Source organism: Pongo pygmaeus, chromosome 1, assembly GCF_028885625.2.
Source record: "Pongo pygmaeus isolate AG05252 chromosome 1, NHGRI_mPonPyg2-v2.0_pri, whole genome shotgun sequence".
Classification (NCBI taxonomy): Eukaryota; Metazoa; Chordata; class Mammalia; order Primates; family Hominidae; genus Pongo; species Pongo pygmaeus.
The window spans coordinates 41,601,197-41,622,673 of record NC_072373.2 but is presented as its reverse complement, the minus strand read 5'-3'; the positions used below and the strand labels follow the sequence as shown (position 1 = coordinate 41,622,673).

At 48.6% G+C, this 21,477-nt stretch overlaps 1 long non-coding RNA gene across 1 annotated transcript in view; it reads right to left on the bottom strand.

The window, feature by feature from the left end:
- The window catches only part of LOC129030125 (uncharacterized), a 34,521-nt gene extending 15,231 nt beyond the window's left edge, over positions 1-19,290 (bottom strand). The window contains exon 1 of the long non-coding RNA XR_010127805.1: positions 234-19,290. This is a non-coding gene — a long non-coding RNA (uncharacterized LOC129030125). The remainder of the gene's footprint in view (positions 1-233) is intronic.
- Between the last annotated feature and the right edge of the window lie 2,187 nt (positions 19,291-21,477).

Here is a 21,477-nt window from a genome sequence, read left to right as displayed (position 1 = left end):
AGAAGCGAATCGCCCTTCATTCAAGGCAATGACCATTAAGACTATCATAAACAGAACCATGGTGAAAAATCCCAAAGGGCTTTCTGGGCCCTGGGAAGATGTCTGTCATCTGGGACTAGTGGGAATAACTCAAAAAGTGACCCTATTTGCCAAGCTCATCTAATAACACATACAGCTGTTATTTCCTTTTCAGACTCTAAAATGCAAGGGTTCCCAGAGCCCTGCTGAGTTACCTGGTGTCACTCCTATCCTGATGCCCGGGCAGTGGCCGCCTTCTCTGTCCAGCCCTCCCTGAAAATGACCCCAGGCTAAGGATCAGCTCAGAGCCCCGAGCTGTTTTTGTAGCTTTCATGTTGACAGAACATCCTGGCCACTCTGCTGAGAGCTCCATCTCCCGGCTCCCGATACACTGAGTCATCTTCCAAAGAGGAAAAAAAACAACAAAGCAGCCGTCACCAGGGTCCCCATTGCCGTCGACTGACGACTCACTGGCTGTCGTCACTCTCTGCTCCGCGGCCCCCAAATTGGTAACGAGGGGCTTCAGGGTGCCCAGCTCCCCTCCCACGGGACTCAGCAGCGTCAGGAAGCAGGCAGCCACTGCTGAGCTTCAGAAAGAAGGGAAACTAACCTGGCATCAAAAGACTCCCAGGAAAGCTCACTGACCCTCCCTCTGCCGTCACCAGCCCCCACCACTCCATGCCACAGCAAGTTCCTGATGCAGAAGTAAAGGGGTATTTACGCCAGGTGGGGGACAGTACCACCTTGCAGGCTTGAAGGGCGTAATGCCTAGGTTACCTCCTCCGCGCCCCTGCTGTGACACCACTTAGGGCACAGAAGCTCCTGTCTCCCCCATTTCTTCTCTAGCCCCCTGCTACACTCCCATTTTAACTCCCTGATAAACCACTGGGTAGGGATGGGAACCTATTTGCTGCAAATATATTAGGCATTTCTGTATAACAGTTGTAGTAGCTCCATCTCACTGAATGAGGACATGAAAACTTAAATCATATGACTTGTCTAAAGTCACTCAGCTAAGAAGAAGAAGGATCACAATGAAAACCTAGGTCTGTTCAAGTCCAGTGTCTCTGCTCCCTGCTCTCTAATTCTGGAGCTTATTCTGGCTTTGAAAATGCTATATCCCACTCCACCTCTCCCTCCTCTTGTACGAGGAAGGCAACCAGGATAACTGAGTCAGTTAATCCATCGATTTCAGCTACAAGAAAAAAGCCATCATCCTGAGTGAACCTGACCACAAAGGAAGAGGAGAAAGTTAATGACAGTGTCAAGGAACAGCTGAGGGACCCAGACCATAGACACAAGATTGACCATCCAAACTCCCTCAGAGCATTAGGGACTTACAAAATTCCTTAAAATAGACAAATTTTAGGGATCTACTTCATAACAGCCATCTTGTAAACACCAATAATTCAGAGAGGAAAAATGTAAAGGCTTTGGAAGACAAGAGCTCTAGTCATGACCAGGCACTTACTAGACATGGGATGCTCCCCACAGGGCTATGGAAAGGAATAAATGAAGTAACTGCAGGGAAAGTGTCTAACATGGTATCTGTCAAACAGAAGGCACCAAATAGGTATTTGTTTTCCTTCTCCTTTCTCTAGCCTCCCTCCTGGAGCTGCCAATCTGATAGGTGACATAAGACTTACACACAAGGAATCATAACACAACAAAAGTACCATAAAAAGGGACAGACTGTATGGAAGTTTGGCCGAAAGGGCAGGGGTGGTTATGAGAACTTCTTGCAAAGGAAATCAGGAGAGGTCCAAGGAGAAAGTGAGACTGCCACAGGTGGATGCAGAGGAGAAGAGGCATGGAAAACATCACTGGTGAAAACAGATAGGAAAAGCAAGAAAAGGAAGTTGCCTGGTTTTGTTGGAACCCATGGTCCACCAAAAGAAACTGAGAGAGGTAAGACTGTACAGGAAACCTAAGGCCAGTTACGGCCAGCATTGAGCATCACGCTAAAGGGAAGGAATTTTACTCTGGGAATGATGAGAAACCATTTTAAGTTTCTGAGCAAGAAAGACAAGATGGCCGCTGCACGCAGAAGGGCCTGGAGAGGGGGAATGGGCAGCGGGGAGCCTCACAAGAGGACTACAGCTGGAACCATGGCACTGGCAGGGGGCATGGAGGAGAAAGAGAAGAAAAACAGTAAGCAGGCAGGACCATCCGAACAGATCCTCAATGCTGCCATGGACCTCACTTCCCTGTCCCCACAGGGAGGCTGCTGGAGACAGAGCCTATTTGGGGAACACAAACCACGGGTCTGACACGTCTGAGATGAGCTGCCGAGCCTCTGCCTCCACTCTCATTCAGACACTCAGCTTTTCCGAACTACTCCAAGCATCAGGCTGATGAGGACATGGGAAACCCACGCTCTGGCAAAGCCGGGCCCAGGTGGTGAACCCCTATCCAGACGCCTTCCACCTGAATCCCCACCCAGGACTGTGTCCAAGGGTGGGACTAGGCGGCTCTGCCCCTGGAGCCACCTTCATTGCGGCAGCCACCACTGTGCCCGCCTCTGCTGTGCTTTTGCCCCCCCTTCCCCTCCTCCGTCATAGCCCCCACCCCCCGCCCACTCTGCGGAACTGGCACAGCAGGACAGAAAAACCAACGCCACCATGTCAGAGACCAGCAGAAATGGCTCCAAAATGGCAGCTCATCAGAGGAGTCCAGAAAGATCATAAACCCACCCAGGGAAAAGAGGGGAAGTCAGTGACAAGGGGAGTAAACTGTCAAAACTACCTCCCAACCAAGCCCTCCATAATCATCACATCTTTTCCTTCAGAAACATCCTCTCAAAAATCAGATGGGACATGAGTGAAAGAAGGGTGCCACCCCTTCCACCAGAGAGGCCCTAGGGGCCATAGGTGGTATGGGGCACTCAGAAGGATGTTCTGTAGCCTCTTCCCCAAGATGAGGCTAGAAAACCACCACTTTTGTCCTCAAGCTTGGCTCCTGCCAGTAACTAGACAAGAGTTAGCCCTCCCAGGAATTGTAGTCCTTCACTGCTCCCCAGTCAGACCCTCCCCAGCTCTATGGGCCCTGGGGAGCAAGAAGGTAGGGTTGCAAGGAAGGGCCGAGAAGGCGCGTGCCATGCCCTCAGTTATGTAATAAGAAGGGCGGTGCTCGTCCTAGGCCAGAGACCCAGGGCGCACTGCGCTTCCAGATGCGCAGTCACGGGTGGGGGCCACTGCGCATGGCGCAGGGCTTGGTAAACCCCCTCCCCACAAACGTGAGACCTGCAACAAAGACAGGTTAGAGAGCCGGACCCTGATTTTTCGAGGCCTCCCTCCCCCAACCAAAGGCGAACAGCCTGCTGCCCTAGTTTTATTCTGATTCTCCTCATTCCCTAGACTGACAAACCTTTCTAACCCAGGGCCTCCAAACCTCCCGTCTCCCACTGACTTTTCTGGAAATCCCACCAAATACGGAGTTTTGAGCAATTTCCTGGGGTCAGTCCCCCATCCTCACCTTTCCAAGCACCATGTAGTAGTAGCTTCCAGAAGGTAGATCTTTCCCATACTGGGCTCAGCTCACAACTGGCTCTTGAGGGCCTCTGGACAGCCCCGGACGTCAATGCAAATCTGTTGTCCCCAGGGAGTAGCCCGGAGTCAGCAGGAAGCCCAGGGTGGTGGCAGTATCAGCAGCAGCAGCTCTGCCCTACCTTGCCCATGCGTTTCCAGGGGAGCCAAGAATTATTTTGCCGCAACACTGAGGTGTGGCTGATTGGAAAATTCCCTTTTCCAATACCAAACTACAGAATAAATATTTTCTTCCAATTTGGTCAACCCTCTGCATACCCATCTCCCTAGCATTCTTCCCTCTAAATAAAAAGTTTTGGGAGCCCTGAGCTCTTCCTCCTTATAGTGCGTGAAATTTTAAAAGGCATAGGAAGAGGCTTCAACTGGGCAGTCAAAAGCAGGCATAGACACAGGAGCCTACGCACACCCCTAAAGAGATTTTAGAAAGCTGCTGGGCTTCTCCCCGCTCCCCTTTAAGCAAGTGAAATGCAAATTCAGATTTGATACCCTGCCCTGAGCCAATCAAAAAAAGCTTTTCACCTGCCATTGGCCCACCCACCAATCAGAGGAAGTGTCTGGAGGGAGAGCCCTCCCCTGGCCAATGGAAGGCCAGCTCAGTCACTTAGTTAATGATGCAGCAGTACAGGGAAGGCCATCACATGTGAACTGGAAGGGAGCCAACATGGAGACACAGAGAGCGCAAGGTAAACAACTTTCCAACGCCAAAAGGATGACATTTAATCTCTAAATGCTAGCTTCCCTTCTTAGCTCATCCTTAACCCCTCTCAGCTGGCCACAGAGACCCCAGGAGTCTCACTACCTGTCCCCACAGAGCTCCTAACCAGATGCAACAGTGACTGCGTCACCATTCCCCACTTTTCCCAACTACGCAGTGACAAACCTACCAGCTTTACCCCACTTCTCCCAGCCCACACCCCACCCTGGCCACTCGGCTCCCCACCAGCCTCAGATTTCCAGGGCCAGACCTTTCAATAAGGCAACCCCTGGGAAAAAACTGTCCCTCTGTCTTCCTTTCGGCACTTCTCACTCCCTTACCTTCCACATAAGACCTGCACGGACAGACAGATGGACGCTGACACCCAAACAACTTGGAGAACCAGTCTGTCTGTCCACTAGAAGGAAATAGGGTAAAGGCTGGGAGGTCAGGTGGGAAGCAGGGGATGGTTCACTCCTCTCTCCTCTACCCTGGTCAGGCTTGAGCAGCTGACACTAGGGAAAAGAAATTAAAGTGGGAAAAAACCCTCCCTCAGAGAAATAAATAGCAAAAATCGAGAAAGAAGGTGAGAAAGACAGAGCACCCACATACACAGAGACAGCGCCCCTGATCCCAGCAAATACATACGTGGGGGAAGAAGGGGGTTACGCCATCAAGTCCTGAAGCCCGTCGGACCACCCATCGCCGCCTGCGCAGACCCAAATCTTGGTCCCGCCGTAAGGTGCCGCAGTCCCGAATGTTCCAGAATTTGGTCCCATCAAACCTTCCACGATCGCCCCGCAACCTCTTGCTCCCACCCCTGCCCCCCACCACCACCCCACCTCCTCCCCGCGGGAACCGCCCGTGCCACCTTGCGTGTCATCTCCTAGCCTAGGCTACCCAGAGGCCTCTGGCCCTGACAGATATCTGAACGCTCAGCAAGTGAGCTGGCAGAACCTGGTGCCCGGTGTTGCTATGACTTGTTTCTTGATTTCTCTCTCTCTCTCTCTGCTGCAGCACGGCTGTTGCTAGCAGACCTATCGACGGAGCTTGCTTGCTCGCTCGCTCTCTCACTCTCTCTCTCTCTCTCTCTCTCTCTCAGCTCTGTGACGCAGATCTAAATTCTCCAGTCTGCTCCTTGTGTTGCAAGAGCAGAACTGCAGCTTTTCCCCTGGAGAGCCGGAGGGCAGTGCCAAGGCTGGTCAAACAAGGCAAAAAAAGTTGGGCCTACACTCTGCTTCCTTGGCCACACTTTTCAGCTCACACCCTCCCACCTCACCCCTCCTGCACCTCACTGCTCTGGGGCATAGAGGTCCCTGTCCTTTCAGGCTCACTCCTTCCCTGAGGCCTTCCCAGGCATAAGACTAGCTTAACTCTTTGAGTGGCAGCCCCCAGTGCCCAGACAGGGCTGCCCTGTACTAAATGTTGCAACATCTTTTCTTGAGCCATATGGGCTTCTCCAGCCCTGAGAAAAAATGTTCCTCACCCTGACCACTGTCCCATTAACTCTTTGTGCCACAGACAAGTCCAGGATTAGAGTCATAGCTGATTTCTGTTGTTTTTTGCTTTTTTGGCCACAAACCAGGACCTTTTTCTCCCTGGAATTTCTTAAGGACAAAAAGCGTAATTAAAACATTGCCTGCCTACCCCACAAATGAGATCCTTCTATCAGGGCAGGAATTTGAAAAACCAAATTGAACTGCAGCCTGAAGAATCCAGAGTAAAACCAGTCTGGATATCCATCCTTCCTGGGCTCAAAATTTTAGGGCCTAGGTAGATACATTCAATTACTTTTCAAGTAATTGGCCACACAGCCTCAGAGATTTGGGTTGCTGAGTCATTTGTTCCCAAGAAGATCTGACAACATGAAAAACAGCAAAACAGAACAACAGCCAAGCCTGGACCTGAAGTGGCCAATGACTGGGTTCTCCTCTCCAGCGTGGGCAGTCAAGCAAGATGAGCATCCACTAGCCGACCCCCAACCCCTCCACAATGTTCATGCATGGATGTCCACACTCCTGGAAACTCTTCCAGGAAGGGGCGGTCCACCAATGATCTAGAGATGGAGTGAGGTTGTTTTTGGATACTCACAGGTCTCCACTACGGCAAGCAAAGAGCCCCCAACATTTTCCTGCTCCTCCCCTCAGACGCAAAAATGCTTCCAAGAACAACTGAGATACTAAATCACTAGACCCTACATACCCAGATAGACCAAGGGAGTGTCAGGTTCCCACACTGCTACATCCAAAGAATGCAGAAAGGTTCCTGACAACCAGTTGTACCATATGAGCCTAGACTTGACCAGAAGTGAGTGAGATATTCAGGTCCTGGGTCAGGTAACTTATGAAGTCTATGACATCAAGAACCTTGCAACTTCCAGGAAGATGAATGAGAATGCGAGGCCAGGCAGCTATCTTATCCCATATCTGCTTCCCAGGCAGCTTTCTTCAAGCAACTACTCTGGGCCAAAGTTTCATCCGGCAGAAAGAAGGACCACTTGGAAGACAAGCATGGCACTACACAGTTTTAAAAGAAGACTAGAGTGTCTGTGCCAGGCTCCCAGCAGGGGGGAAAGTGCTTCAAATTCACACCTTCTGGGCTCCAAGGTTGAGCATGCCAATAAAGAAGTTACCTACTGGTCTGATGACCAAAGGAATGTGGCCTTGATGGCACTAAAGCAAGTCCCCCAGAAAGGTCCTCTGGTTACTTAAATCCCATTTGCCGTAGTTTCCTTCTCCATGGAAGAAAAACATGCCTAAGTTCATGTCAGGACATTCCTGATTTATCCAAGAGCCCAGGATCAAATAAACAAAGGGCTCTGAGCTCTGCCAGGGAGACTCCTCCTTCAGGAGGCAGAACTAGAGGGAAGTAGGCTTGGTACAGAGCTGGCCCATCACCCCATGAACTTGGTGAGTGACGTGGCTGCTCACTGCCATGGCGATGGGGATGTTACGGGTGGGTGGAAGTGAGAAAAGAGGCAAATAAGTCATGAGAGACGAAGCGAAAGCGAGGCAGGGTCAGAGGAGGAACCTACAAAGCCACAGAATTTGTAGAGAGGCCGACTGTAGTCTATGACCGCAGCAAAACTAAGCTGAGTCCCTGCAAAGATAAGTCCCCATCTCAAGGGTGCGGCATGGACCAACTATGACTCGCAAAAACCTATGACAACACTACGTTCAGCAAGGCTTTGTTTCCTTTCATTTTCCCTCTAAATCTTTTCCTTCCCATGACCCCGTTGATACGGCTTTGATGACTGGAAAAACACTAGGGTTTTTGGTTTTGCTCCGGTTTGAATAAAATGATGCGGACATATGTGGAGTGGTTTTAAGGAGCGGAGAATTTAATAGGCAAGAAAGAAGGAAGAGGCTTTTCCTGTACAGAGACGGAGGGGGGCTTTAAGCCAAAAGACGGAACCTTGAGTACAGTGGAAAACAGCCAGTTATATGAGGAGGCTGGAGGAGGTAGGATTAAAACAGTCATTTTAGGTACCTCTGCCCAATTCTAGGTCTTCCTTCTATTAACCTGATTCTACAAGGCACCAAGAACAAAAAAACCCGAATGGGATGACCAGGAAGCAGAAATGAATTCAGTTCCAAAAACATGGGAGGATGTTTACTTAGCAAGCACGCTCGAGCCTACAAGGAAGCAGTTTTACAGGGTGCTGCATGCAGTGTTTGATTTCAGGGGGTAAAGATAACTTCAGAGTGAGGAAAAGGTGCTGGCTCCTTCTACTCACCCTCAGAGGCTTGGGGAGGCCAGGCCAGGCCAGCGCAAACTTGAAAAGGCAAGGATTCAGCTCAAGCCCAACAGTTTGCCGGCTCTCTTTGGCTCCTCAGCAGCTACCGGGCTCAGGAACTAAACAAACTCTCCAGACTTCATGAGCATTCCGTGGCCTCTGACTGATCTGGGTCAAAACTTCGAAATGCCAAAGACAAAGAATTTTTTTCTTTAAAGGGGAATGAGCTGAACTTTGACCCGCCCTTGTTCAGGGTGTGGAATGCAAGCACTGTGTACCGGCCACAAACTCCAGTTCGGCAGGCAACAGCCGGAAAAGCAGTCTTCATGCCGGCTTCATGCCGGCCTCCCTGTCCTGTTTCCTCTTTAGGGCCGACTCGATGGGGTCTAGGTCTTTACCTCGCTCTCCAGACAGGGAAGCTGTGCAGAGGACACATTCCAATCTCTGTTATCTAGAGCTAGAGTGGATGTTCTAGATAAATCTGGCAGCGATCCAGTCTCAGGCAGAACTGACAGGCCCAATCCACAGCAAGATGGCATTTCTGTTCACTCCCTGGGAGCTGGTGGACAACAGTCACTTGGTTACCCCCTGAGGTAAATCATTTATTAAGTACCTACTAAGTGCTAAGCCAATATACAGCACAGGAAAAGCATCAGAAACAGGCCATCATGGAGAACACACACATTCCAGCTGAGGCTAAGTATTCCCAAATTTGCATTGCTGATATTTAAAACATCTGCTTACTTTAAAAGCTGAGATCCACTTTTGCAATGAAATAATATCAAATATACTGCTTGGTTCCCAGGCTAGCTCACAAAAGCCCATTTTACCCACTCCAGGAAGTCATCAACTCCAGTGTCTTCAGGGGCCAGGCAGGTAACGAAGGAGTACAGTGGCCTGGGGAGGGGATGTGCCCAGTGGAACGACCGTGCCACTCCTGATGGGCTGCCCTCCTGGCTCTGCTTGCTGGGGACCATCTGGGAACAGAGACCCAAAGAGTCCAGATCATCCAGGTTTTCAGGGCAAGGCAGAAAACTAGCTTTATGTTAAACTCCTGATTTTTTTTTAACACTGTCAAGATATTTTAACGGTCAGAACATACCTACAGAGCTTCCAGTTTGTTCTCCTGGTTGTAATGTGTCTAAAATACAATACATTTGTAATGAAAAAAAAAGAAAGAGCAAGCATTGCCAGAGTGAGGAATTAAATAAAATAAAGAACACACCCAAAGAGGAAAACTTTACCTCACACATCTGCCATTTGAGGAAAATAATAAGCATAGAGGAAAATGAGGAAAATTTAAAACTTCCCTGAGGGCTGCAGGTGGAGAGGTGTATCGAAATGACTTCCAAGTATATGTGATTTAACTGAAGTACTGATAATATGTGTGCATCCTGACCTGCCAGCCAGGCAGAAAAGGCATGCTGATATACTGGCTTTGTCTCCCAGTTGAGAGCGCTTCTCTGGACATCCACAAAAGGTCCATCCAGGGCTTTGGTGATAAGATTGGAAGGGCTTATCATAATCCAGCTGCCCATCCAAGGCACAGTACCCTCCACAAACACCACCGTGACCAAGTCATGGTCTAGCCCCCACTTGATTCAATAACTCCCACCACACCTTTGGAGGGTTCAGACAAGTGGAACACAACTGAGATGAAATCTCTCTGCAGGGAAATATTAGCCTTCAGGTCTCCATTCTGCCTCTGGAGCCCCAGAGAACAAGCCTACTCCCCCAAAGACCTGGAGACACTTTAGGATGGTTTTTACAACCAGAAGTTTTTAGGCTAAACAAGAAGGTACAAAAAGGGAAATTAAAAAGGAAGGGCAGGGGGAAGAAGCCAGAGAGAAATATTCTCGAAATAGCTGATCAAAAGTTAACAAGCCAAAGGAAAAGAGGAAGAGACACAGGCATTCATGAGACAGGAGCCTCTTGCGGCCAAACCAATAGCAAGTGAAGAAGCACATGGGAAAGGAAGGGCCCACAGTCCATACACAAAAGAAAATGCCAAGAGCCACCAGACCAGACAGTTCCCAAGGCCAGCCACCAGGCTGTGCCAGTGATCCAGGACATATTGGTTAGAACCTTGCACTGGGAGAAGAAAACTGCATACAACTCACAATTGTTCAGTATGGAACTTTTTTCTGTCCAGTTGGGGGAAGGGATTCTTTTGCTGATGGATTTGTTGGAGTTATTTATATATTCTGGATGTGAATCCACTTGCCAGGTATAGGTACTGAGTATATCTTCTCCTCTCTGCTTGCCTTCACTCTCTTTTACTGATGTCATTTGATGATCAGAAGCTCCTCATTTTAATGACATCCAACTTATCAATCTTTTCCCTTAGAGTTAGTGCTTTCTGTGTCTTCTTTAAGAAATGTATGGCTACCCCACAGTTATAAAGATATTCTATGTTATCTTGTAGATGAAGTTTTGTTTTGTTTTAATTTCCACATTTAGATTGATGATCGCTCTGGAATTTATTTTTGTATATGATCAAGATTCATTTCTTTCCTGTGGATATCCAGCTGAACCAGCACTGTTTATTAAAATAACCATCCGTTCCCCACTGCCCAGCAGTGCCTTCTTCATCATAAATCAGGTGTCCAGATACATATAGGTCTGTTTCTGAGCTCCCTGTTCCATTTCTTTGGTAGAAATAAGACAAATAGGTCTGTTATTACGGTGTAGATCACTAATTGTAAATCCGGTCATTTTAACATGTTTACAAGTAAAGTTTAGGAAAACATACACGGAGGGGCCAATTGTGAGAAGCCAGCTCGATGTGGACATGCATAGTCTGAGAAAAGAACTCCAGCCTGGGCTTCTCAGAATGAATAGGATGAGCAAGAATTGGTAAAGAAATAGCATCACTAGCTAAGGCAGGGGAGAGCAAGAAGAAAAGCACAGAAAAATAAAAATCAGCCTTATTTTTTTGTGGAGAGCAACATAGTGATTAAGAGTACAGACTCACACAGTTTAGGAGACAGCTTGCATCCAAATCCCCTAATACTATTTAGCTGTGTCACCTTGGGCAAGTTACCTTGGCCTTTCTGGCCTCAGTTTCCTAATCAGCAAAATGGGGGTAATCTTCCTCATTGAGCTATAAGATTAAATGGGTTAACTGATGCATGTCTTTTAGTACAGAGCTTACCACTGCAAGCATTCATTCAAAAAATGCTGTGTGCTATCATCATCATCATTAGTGACACCATGGAGAACAGCTGGACTGTTAGAGCAATCTTGCCATTCAACCAACATTTATAGAGTACTTAACCACCAAACAAAAATATTACATATAGTGGTTAAAAACTCTAACTCTAAAATGAGATAGATTTGAATCTGAATTCTAGTGCAGCCTCTTGACTAATTATATAAACTTGAACAACTTACTTAACCTTTCTAAGTTTCTAGTTTCACCTTCATCTATACTTCATAGGGATTTTCTTGGCGAGGATATGAGATACAGAAGTAATTCAGCACAAGGCCCAACACAGAATAAATACTCGATTAATCCCAGCTATCACTATGATGATGAGAATGACAACAATGGCGACATAAAGATTTTGCATTTGGTGTAAGAAAAAGCCTACCAACACCTCAAAAGACTTAGAATACCTAGCATTCTCAGATCTTCCATCCAAGTACTAACCAGACACAACCATACCTAGCTTCATATTGACAAGATAAGTAGACAAGATCAAATGTGTTCAAGTGGTAGGCCCAAGACAGATAAGGAGCTTAGAGAAAAAAAGGTTGCAGAAGCCAAGTAAAAGCTAAATTACTGGGATAGTTCAATACCTGGTAAGGAAGAGATGAATTTCTAACATCAAGCAACTTCAAGAAGAAATAAAAACACAGAAATCTAAGTATATATAATCACAAAAAGTATGAGAATGTGCTCGATGGTGGGGTGGGGACAGAAATGGTACTCATAGAGTAGAAGTCTGATGGCATTCATGGGGAAAAGGCTCCTAAGGAGCAGTGCCATTAATAGTTGCAGACCAACAGCAGTGATCATGGTGTGGTCAGACCTCAGCCATGAAGACCACACTGTGCCAGTCTCCTGGAGGAACTACCCCAGAGCCACTGAGGAGCTTTCCCCCAACCCAAGAGACCATGACACTTCCACCCGTGTCACTGAGCTGAAGCGAAACAAGGCCCAGCAGTGACAACGAACACTCCAAGGACACAATGCAGTGCCAGGTGCCAAGTGAAAATCCGAGAGGCAAGGGCTGGGGACAGCCTGTGCTGGAGGGTAGGTGCTGGCAGAGGTGAAATGCAGACACACACTCAGAATGCCGCCACAGACAGGGAGCCAGAGCCAGGCGGCAGAGAGTAAGTGGCCTGGCAGACGCTGGCCAAGAACACAGGGCTCCCCGACCCTCAGGGTAAAGGAAGACAAGCAAAGGCCAAGTTGAATGCTGAATTCACAGCACAAATGGAAGTGAACCCCAGCACCAACAGGGACTCCCATGTGAAATACGCCCAAGGGCTGCACAGAGAGGGGCATGTTTGCATGAGGGAAGGTCAGGCCTGCAACAGCAGATATTGTGACTAGGATGCTCTGTTTGTAAGTAGATGCTTTTTCCTGGACAGACACAGTCAGTCTGTCTCTCAGGCCAGAAATCCAGGCTCCAAAATGTCCTGCCCAAGCTGGCTCCCATCACCTCTTGGGAAAGTGAAATAGGCCAAAACATCTATCTTGTCTTAGGCCGCTAATCATTAAATCTAACCTCCCACCCCAGAGGGCTCACAACTCAGCCATAAGCAAAACCCAGACTGGCAATAGCACTGGCACCTGCTATCCTGACCATGGGCTGGGGCTGAGTGAACGTGGCCACTCTGCTAACCACTGGTCACAGCTCCTGCTGCCTAAAATACAGGAGGACAAAGTCTTCTTGGGACTGAGGGAGTAACCCAACGTGCCTCTTGGCTGGCTGCTCAAAATCTTGGCCCTGCCAATGGATGGAAATAATTTCCAGAGAGATAGAGTGTGGTTGGGCCACGTGAGAGGGACTTGAGGAGAACATTACTCCATTCCTCAACAGCGGAACCTGTAGCCTGTGCCACAGGCCAGACATGGCCGGGATTGGGGTGTCTTGGCCAGACTCCCTCCAGGCACAGGTTGGTGCCCTCAGACGCTGCTGCTGCTCTTGTGGGCAGGAGGAGATGTCTCTAGGGTATGAAGAACCTAGGCCTCTGATGATTTATGGGGCTGTGCTGACCTCTGTGTGACCACATGGGTTTAGCACCATGTGACTTATAAATGGAGTCGCTTTCCTGCCTCACAACAAACTTCTGCTCTACTTAACTGAGTCAGATCTAGACAGCAGGAATCACAAACACAAGTGGGGCAGGGGATTCCCCAAACACTTCTGACTTCAACTTTCATTTCCATACTGCCTTATCCCCCAAGCAGGGGCACGTCCGTACCTGCAGCCTAGGACAGAGGAGAAAAGAGACCAGGGCCATTGTGCATGGCCTGGGCACAGGTCCGAGCTTTCAGCAAAGTGCCAGCCTTGCCAGGAGCAGGGACAAAACTTCCAGGGCCGAGGCCCTCATTCAGGGGTGGGAGAGGAGCTGGGGACTGTCTAAAACATAACAGTTAATATTTGGGATATGTTTTCATATTGTTTTCACAATGTGAAACCATACCAAAAGTAAGGTTCCACAAAACCTCTGATGATGTGAATACTTCCTCTGCACTGGGAGGGGATGTTGACCAGAATCTTTGGGGGTGGGAGGCAGTCCTGTGGTTGATTTATTTACTGAAGGAAGGTGTTGGAATTACACTCCTTTAGAGGGTTCAGCTCTCTGAAACCCCCTGGGACCACTGGACAGCCATTATTCTCAGGCTAGGATTTGACATAGGCCTCTGAGGCCAATGTTCTTTCTCCAAAAGCAGCACAGCAACAACAGCTCTGCCTTACAAGACAGAAGATTACACTTAGAAGATTTCTCCAATGCCACATACTTTGGAGGTGAGAGGAGCACCCCATCACTCTCCCTCTGAAAACTTCAAAACCTTCAGAGGCCAGGGTGAATATTTAGAAAGCAGTCGGGTCCAACAGAAAGAATGGCCGTTGATCTATTCCAAAAAAAAATGTGTTTGGGGCCCATGTGTCAGGTACAGTGCGAGGCACTTTTTAAGGAGCTCCACCCTTGGCTGGCAGGAACTCCCTCGGTCAGCAGAGGCTGGTAAACTAGGAAAGCAAGATGCTAGGAGGACAGCTGGCTCCTTAATCCCACCCTGGCCCCCCAAACAAGACAGCTCAAGTCCTGCTGGCCCTGGAGGCCCAGGCACTTGGGCATCACTTGCTCTACGCCTTTCTTGGGAGGCAGAGCTAAGTGGGGGTTGAGGAGAGACCTACAGGCTGAGTGCGCTCATGACACAATCAGGAAGTTTCTGGAGCCAGGTGCGGTGGCTCACGACTGTAATTCCAGCACTTTGGGAGGCCAAAAGAAGCCAAGGCCGGCAAATCACTTGAGGCCAGGAGTTTAAGACCAGCCTGGCTGACATGGTGAAACCCCATCTCTACTAAAAATACAAAAGTTAGCTAAGCATGGTGGCACACGCCTGTAATCCCAGCTACTTGGGAGGTTGAGTCATGAGAATCGCTTGAACCTGGGAGGTGGAGGTTGCAGTGAGCCGAGATTGTGCCATTGTACTCCAGCCTGGGTAAAAGAGCGAGATTCTGTCTCAAAAAATATATATATAAGTTTCTGGGTATGCTGACATGAAAAAATTACTACTGGAGCTTCTGAGAGCCCTAAATCACCGTAAGGGTAGAGGAAGGAAGACAGGAGGAACTGAGATGCTGAGATAAGCTGGGATGTCCCAGCCCACTTCCCTAGAGAGGCCCTTTCCTAACAGCCAGCGGGAGAACTCTGTTCACGGAGCCCTATCACTGACCAGCACCAGCATCCACAGTCAGGTCATCCCGAGAGTCGTAACCACTGTTCCTGCCCCAAACCCACAGACCCTCTCAACCCCATCCAAATAGCCCAGAATGAGCCACAAGACAGGGCCTTAGAACTCTAGGGGTGTAAGACACCCTCAATGTCATCTGGCCTCACCTTCCACTGAGACAAGAAGACTCCGCCTTGGGTTAGAGTCCAAGGTGTGGGATCTTGGGTGAGTTATTCCATGTCTTGCCTAAATTCTCTCATCTATAAAGTAGGGCTGATAAGCTCATCATACCTCTTCATAGTGTTGCTGTGAAGATTAGAGTCTATCTGAGTAAAGCACTCAGCAACAGTGCCTGGTACCCAACAAGTATTCAGTAAGGGAAGTTATGGCTACTGTTTTCATTATTAGCATCCCTGCATGGCGGACATTCGCTCATGTGTAAACACTACGGGACCCACAGAAGGAGCTGGAGACCTGACAGGGTCACCCATCTTCTCTCCCTCACATCCTTCACAGCCCATAAAGCAAGACAGGCATCCAGCTCCCAACACCAACATCTGCCTCCCTATCACAGCTGCCCACTGGCCCCAGGGCTGCCCCCTGAGGTACCACAGGGTAAGTCTGACACCCACATCACCTGACAGTGCTTTAAACACACAATACTGTACCTAGCAAACCCCCTCTCACCAAAATCTCTACCTCTCTGGGCCACACAGTCTCATGTTTTTAACCACTCTTCACGTGCCAGCAGCTCTGCTCTGTACTTCAACTAGTAGTTTGACATTTTCCCTCCTAATTGAGATCAGGAACTGCAGCAGCCCTCCAAAAGTGGCCTGAGAAGGCCAAAGGGCATCCGGCTCTGATCTCCCAGAGAATCTTCTTCCTCCCTCAGGAGTCCTCACTCCCTGTCTTGCTTAATCCGCCCCTGCCCCTCGACTCCCAACCCAGCCCTCCCATACACACAATAATTAAAACCTTGCTATGTGCCTTCTTCAGGCCCTCTCAGTCTTGAGCTTAGGAATCTGCCAATAAGCCTTTGTTGAATTATTTCTGTATGACACACACTAAACCATTTCACATATATTATCTCCATTAATCTGCTCAATTTCCCTTAGCTGGGAATCAATCCCAACGCTCACCTGTTCCTTTTTTGAGAGCTAGCTGGATGGATTCTTTCCACGTGGCCAAACTCCAGCAAGGAGAAGGTGCTTTGATACTTTTGATGTTGGACAAGAGTCTGAGATCCATGGTCTCTACTAGACTAAGCAATATGTCTACCTGTATCCTTCACTCTTTCCCAGATGAGATAGACAGCAATCCTGCAGGCCCCACGTTTGCCACGATTGTTCTTCCTTCTCCAGATGCCAACAGTTTAACCCCTTGTTACAATTTAGAGCCAAGATAATAGGCTGTCATGTCTCATGTCACACGTGGCTCATCTGTAGCCTCCAATTAGAGTCTGAACTTTTCAAAGAAAGGGTCCAGGCAAGCTTCAAAATTCTTTTTTCATTCTTGCCAAAGCGATACTTCCAGCAGCACTCAATCAATACTTGCTGATTGCCTGATTGGACTAGATTAGGCCTGTCAACATGACAACCCCTAAATCCCCAACAAACACACTGGAAACGGGCTCACTTGATGTGAATCCCTTCCCTGCCCACCCACACAGGTCCTCTGAGGTTTCTCCTACTCTTTCCTTCCTTTGATCTAAATGTATCAAACAAGAATGTGCTCTTCTAACTGCAGCTTCTGGAAAGGGTCCCCAAGCAAATATCAAAGGGACACTTAACCTGTGGTGTCACAAGCACCAGCAATCACCTCACCCCTCTGCCTGACGGATGCCAAAGACAGCTGGCTCTGGACTAAAAACAGTGCAACCCCAAATCTGAGCCCTGGGGATCTTTTATGTGTTTTCCTTTTCCTTGTGACCCCATGTGAGGCTGAGAACAAAGGAGACAGAAATCAGCTGTCCTCATCACACAGGTGGGAAGGCCACTGTCAGACCCACCCTCTCCCAGGGAATCAAAGACCAGAGACTCTAATGGTTCCCCATGGCTATCAACTGTAAATTTCAACTAAGAGTAGAAAGTGGCCTTACCTGATACGGTAACAGAAGAAGAAAGGAAAGGAGCAGAGGAGTGCCACCCAGGGCCCTAGGAGGTAGGTGGAGAGGTGGAGCTTTGCATGCCTTCAGGTGCCTCCTGCAGTGGGCTAAAACTCTTACTGTTATTAAGAACATACAGCAACTAAGGAAAAGAGGGGGACAAACCCTCTACTTTATGGCCTAGATCCAGGCATTTCACAGATTCTGATGCGCTCCAGATAGAAGCTCAGGGTCCTTTTGAGACATGAAGAGTCTTGACTGCACAAGAGAAGACCAAAAGTTCTTTGGAGATGGTTCTAGGTCCCCACTTTAGTTAATTAACAAGCTTTTACCAAGTACCTCCTAATTCTTCTAAGTACTTCCAACACCTACGACACAGCCAGGCACACAGTGTGGATGCTGCTACTGAATCCAGGACAGGAGGGAAAAGAGAATCAAAATTAAATATAAGATACGGTTCATAACCAAAAGCGTTCCTGAAATAGCTTCCAGAGCTAACATGATTTGGGAACAGTTATAAAACAGCCTCACTGCTAGGAAGCTTCTCGCGGGCCTGGACTGCGTCTTACAGCCCTTTATGCCACCACATGGCGCACATCCATGTCCAGTAACCATCCACTGGGCAAATAGGCCGATGAACACAGGAAGGAAACACAGCACAACTTCCGTGAGGCCTACTTCTAAACATTCGAAATACCAAGCTTACCCCTCATTTTTGGAATCATACAATGCTGAGATACAACTGACTGGCCACTTCCTGCCTACCTGTAGGCTATCCCCAGAGTCGTCATATATCACCTTTGTATAAGAAACGTGTCCCGGCAAGCCAGTCTCAACATTTAACCTCCTTCCCACACCCCATCCCAACACTTGGCTCCCCCATCTCCTTTTTCTCTCTCATATGCAGAACCAAGTAACAAGTTAAAAAATGGCAGGAACTCTTTCTGAGTAAACTTTGCTCCTTGGCCAAGATGATAAAGCTGAGCTTCACCGTGGAATGCGTCCCTCCTCCCAGTGATTTGTAACCTGCTCAGGCACAGAATGGAAGCTGGCCAGAAGACCTCCAGGACTCAGCCATCTCCCTGGGGCCTGCAGAAGGACCAGGGACAGAGGCTACCTCCCTGCAGTCCTTGTTGGGCCCCACAGCCCTGACCACCACCGACCCCCACTTTGGGAGATGAGAAATAGAACTAGATTCTCCATCTGGCTGAGAGCCCGTTTACAGGGCTCTGGCTTCCTCCCAAGGCTGCCCTCAGTCCCACCAGACCTGTATGTTCTCCTTGTCTCCCTCTGGGAGATCCTTCAAATAAGGCCAAGGCCCCCAATTAGCATGCCCCTTGCCTTTTATCTGCCCAAGCAGCATCCTCCTCATCACGAACATCAACTTCCACATTCCACAAACCTGCCACGTTGTCAGGCCTGGTGGTTGGCCCCGTGCTGCCTCATAGCTCATTCAGCATTCCACAACAGCGGGACGAAGCTGGCACTGTTATCACCTCCACTCCACGGATAGGAACTGGGGAGCCTATACGAGGAGGCACAGCTGGTAACTAGACTCAGAGCCCTGTCTCTTTAACCGCTGTGCTGTACATGTGGATGACATCCCTTCCCCTCTGATAAGACCTCCTCCCAATGCCTGTCCTTGGCAGATGAACTACTCTCCATTGTCACACTTGACCATCCCTGGCATAAAAGGCGGGGCTAACCAGGTTTCCTTAGGAAAAGAAAAAGGCCCAATACACGTGACTTTTTTGTACATAAGTATTTTTTAAACAAGTTTTTACTACTGACTCATTTAAATGAGGTGAAATGTATGGTTAATCCCTTCTAGTTTACACAGTGCTTTTGTAACAAATTAACTTCATTCCCCATCAAAGCCTAGTGAAGTATATGCAATTATTCCCATCTTACGGAGGAGAACATGAAGAAAGCTAGGAGACTCATCCAGGATCACTTAGCCAATAAGCAGCACAGTAACAAATTGAACCCAGGACTCCCAAAGGCTAAATCCTGTCTTTGGGTACCTAGCCATTGAGAGAAAACACAGCACTGGCATTCAGAGTGGGAGCGTGGGAGTCACAAAGACTCACACTGGCTGTGTGACCTGAGGCAAGTTAATTAACATCATCTTGTATCACTAAAGCAGTGCTACTAACAGGCGTGACACATGGTTACTGTGGGGATTAAATAAGATAATGTATGCAAAGTACTTAGCATGATGCCCAACACATAGTAAACACCCAATAAATGGCCGTGATTTTTATTACTCTCCACTGTCCAGGCAGGGACTATAGCATCTCCTTAACTCTCTGTGCCTATTATAGTGGACATGAGATACAAAACTGTATGTAGTAGGTACTTAATACAGGTTGACTAGGAGCAACTTCCTGATATCTCAGCCACTGTACCTCATAAACAGCTGTAGGCAAGAATAACAGGACAAAGCCAAGCTCCCAACCACAGCAACTAGAAGGAAGCAGTGTCCACCCCTGAGGAACACATTCCAGGACTCAAAAGAAAGACAGAAGAAGGCTCGGAGCTGCAGTCTCTAGACACGAATAAAATGGCCGCCAGCCCATGCCCTGTGCCAGCCTGAGCACAGCTGTGGCTCCCAAGGGCAGGGGTCTGTGTTTTCTCCACATTCTGCATCAACCACCACTCCTTCCCAGGGCTCTGGGTCTCTGCTCCTGGGGCTTGGGAACATGCATGTCCTTGGTGAGAAGACCACATAAAAGGGCATGGCCTACTTCCAGGAGCCTCCCTGATTCCCACTTCGAGATAAAAATAATAAACACACACACACAGAGGGCGGAGAGTGAGGGGGGAATTAAGTGGCGTAGAAGCTAAGGCACAAGGACTTACACAGCACAGGGCTGCGGTAACCTGGCAACCTATGAAAGGTGTGTCAGAATGAGTAGGATGCAAATAGACAAGTACCAGGGCTAGGAACAGTCAGGGCTGGACGGGGGAAGGTCACAACGTGCTGGCCTGGTTCCTTGTGGCGCTGAGCTGAGGAGGGAGGGGGAGGACAGCAGATAGGACGCTGCTGCCCACGCAGCTTGTGACTCCCAGCTGTGTGTTCCCAACAGGCTCTCAACTGGCCACTCTGCTAGCTTCAGGCTCTCTTCTCCAATCCTGTCTAGATATTGCCATCAGTATCTTCTCTGAAATTCTGAACCATCATATGCCTCCCCTGCTCTGAAGCTGCCCATGGCTCCCCAGCACCTAGCCTCAGCATCCTGTGGCATCTGGTTCCAATCTACCCCTTCAACCTCAGGATTCACTATCCTCCCACGTCCTGTACCTTCTGATCCTGCCTCCTGTCCCTTCTATATGCCTCTTTTCTATGGTCTTCTGCATATGGTGAGTCCTCCCTCTCAGCTCAGTCTAAATCCAGAGGTCACAGCTATTTCAACACATATTTTCTAAATACCTACCATGTACTAGGCACTGGGCTGGGCACTGAGACTACAGAAATACTTAAAATATATCCTGCCCACAATGAGCTTGTGGTCATAGGGCAACTCAAACAAGCCAACGTGAAAGTAATACAGGAACAACAGATACAGAGCACTTCCTATCAGCAAGACCCTCTTTTCAGCCTTTTACATGCTCACTTTCATTCTTTAAATAATAACCCTATCAGGTAAGTACGATTATTATCAGCCCCATTTTATAGATGAGGAAACTGAAGCATAGCAAAGGTCAAGTAAAACTTACTCAGAATCACCCTAAGTAAGTGATAGGCTTCTACGGACAGTGAGCATCTCTGGGAGTGGGTGCTGCGGTCCAGCAGGGCAGTCAGAGGTGGCCACAGCCATGGATGAAGCCAAATCCACGATGGCCATTGCCAAGGCACCTTCTATTTCCCCAAGAGGCCATCCTGGAAGCTAACACTTCCTAGATGGAAGATGTACTTAAAGCAGCAGGTAAATCCCAGCACTCCGGGAGGCCAAGGTGGGCGGATGACCTGAGGTCAAAAGTTCAAGACCAGCCTGACCAACATGGTGAAACCCTGTCTCTACTAAAAATAAAAAAATTAGCTGGGTATGGTGGCAGGCACCTGTAATCCCAGCTACTTGGGAGGCTGAGGCAGGAGAATCGCTTGAACCCGGGAGGCAGAGGTTGCAGCGAGCCTACATCACACCACTGTACTCCAGTCTGGGTGACAGAGCGAGACTCTGTCTCAAACAACAACAACAACAACAACAAAAAATCACCCAAGGCTGCCCTTTCCTAAGAAAGAGACAAGCAGAAGGGGAGACATACGTGAGCAACAGCCAAGTGTCACAGTGTGAGGGGATGGATACTCAAATTCACAGCAGATCCACTCAACATCTATGTTTCCCCCAGGCCACGTAGTCGGAGGACTAAACTCCGTATTATTAAGGGCTCAGCAGCTCCACCGTCCTGCCTCTAGCACAAGCTGAGGAAGGGACCTCTGAGGTGTCTGGAATGGTTTCTTCT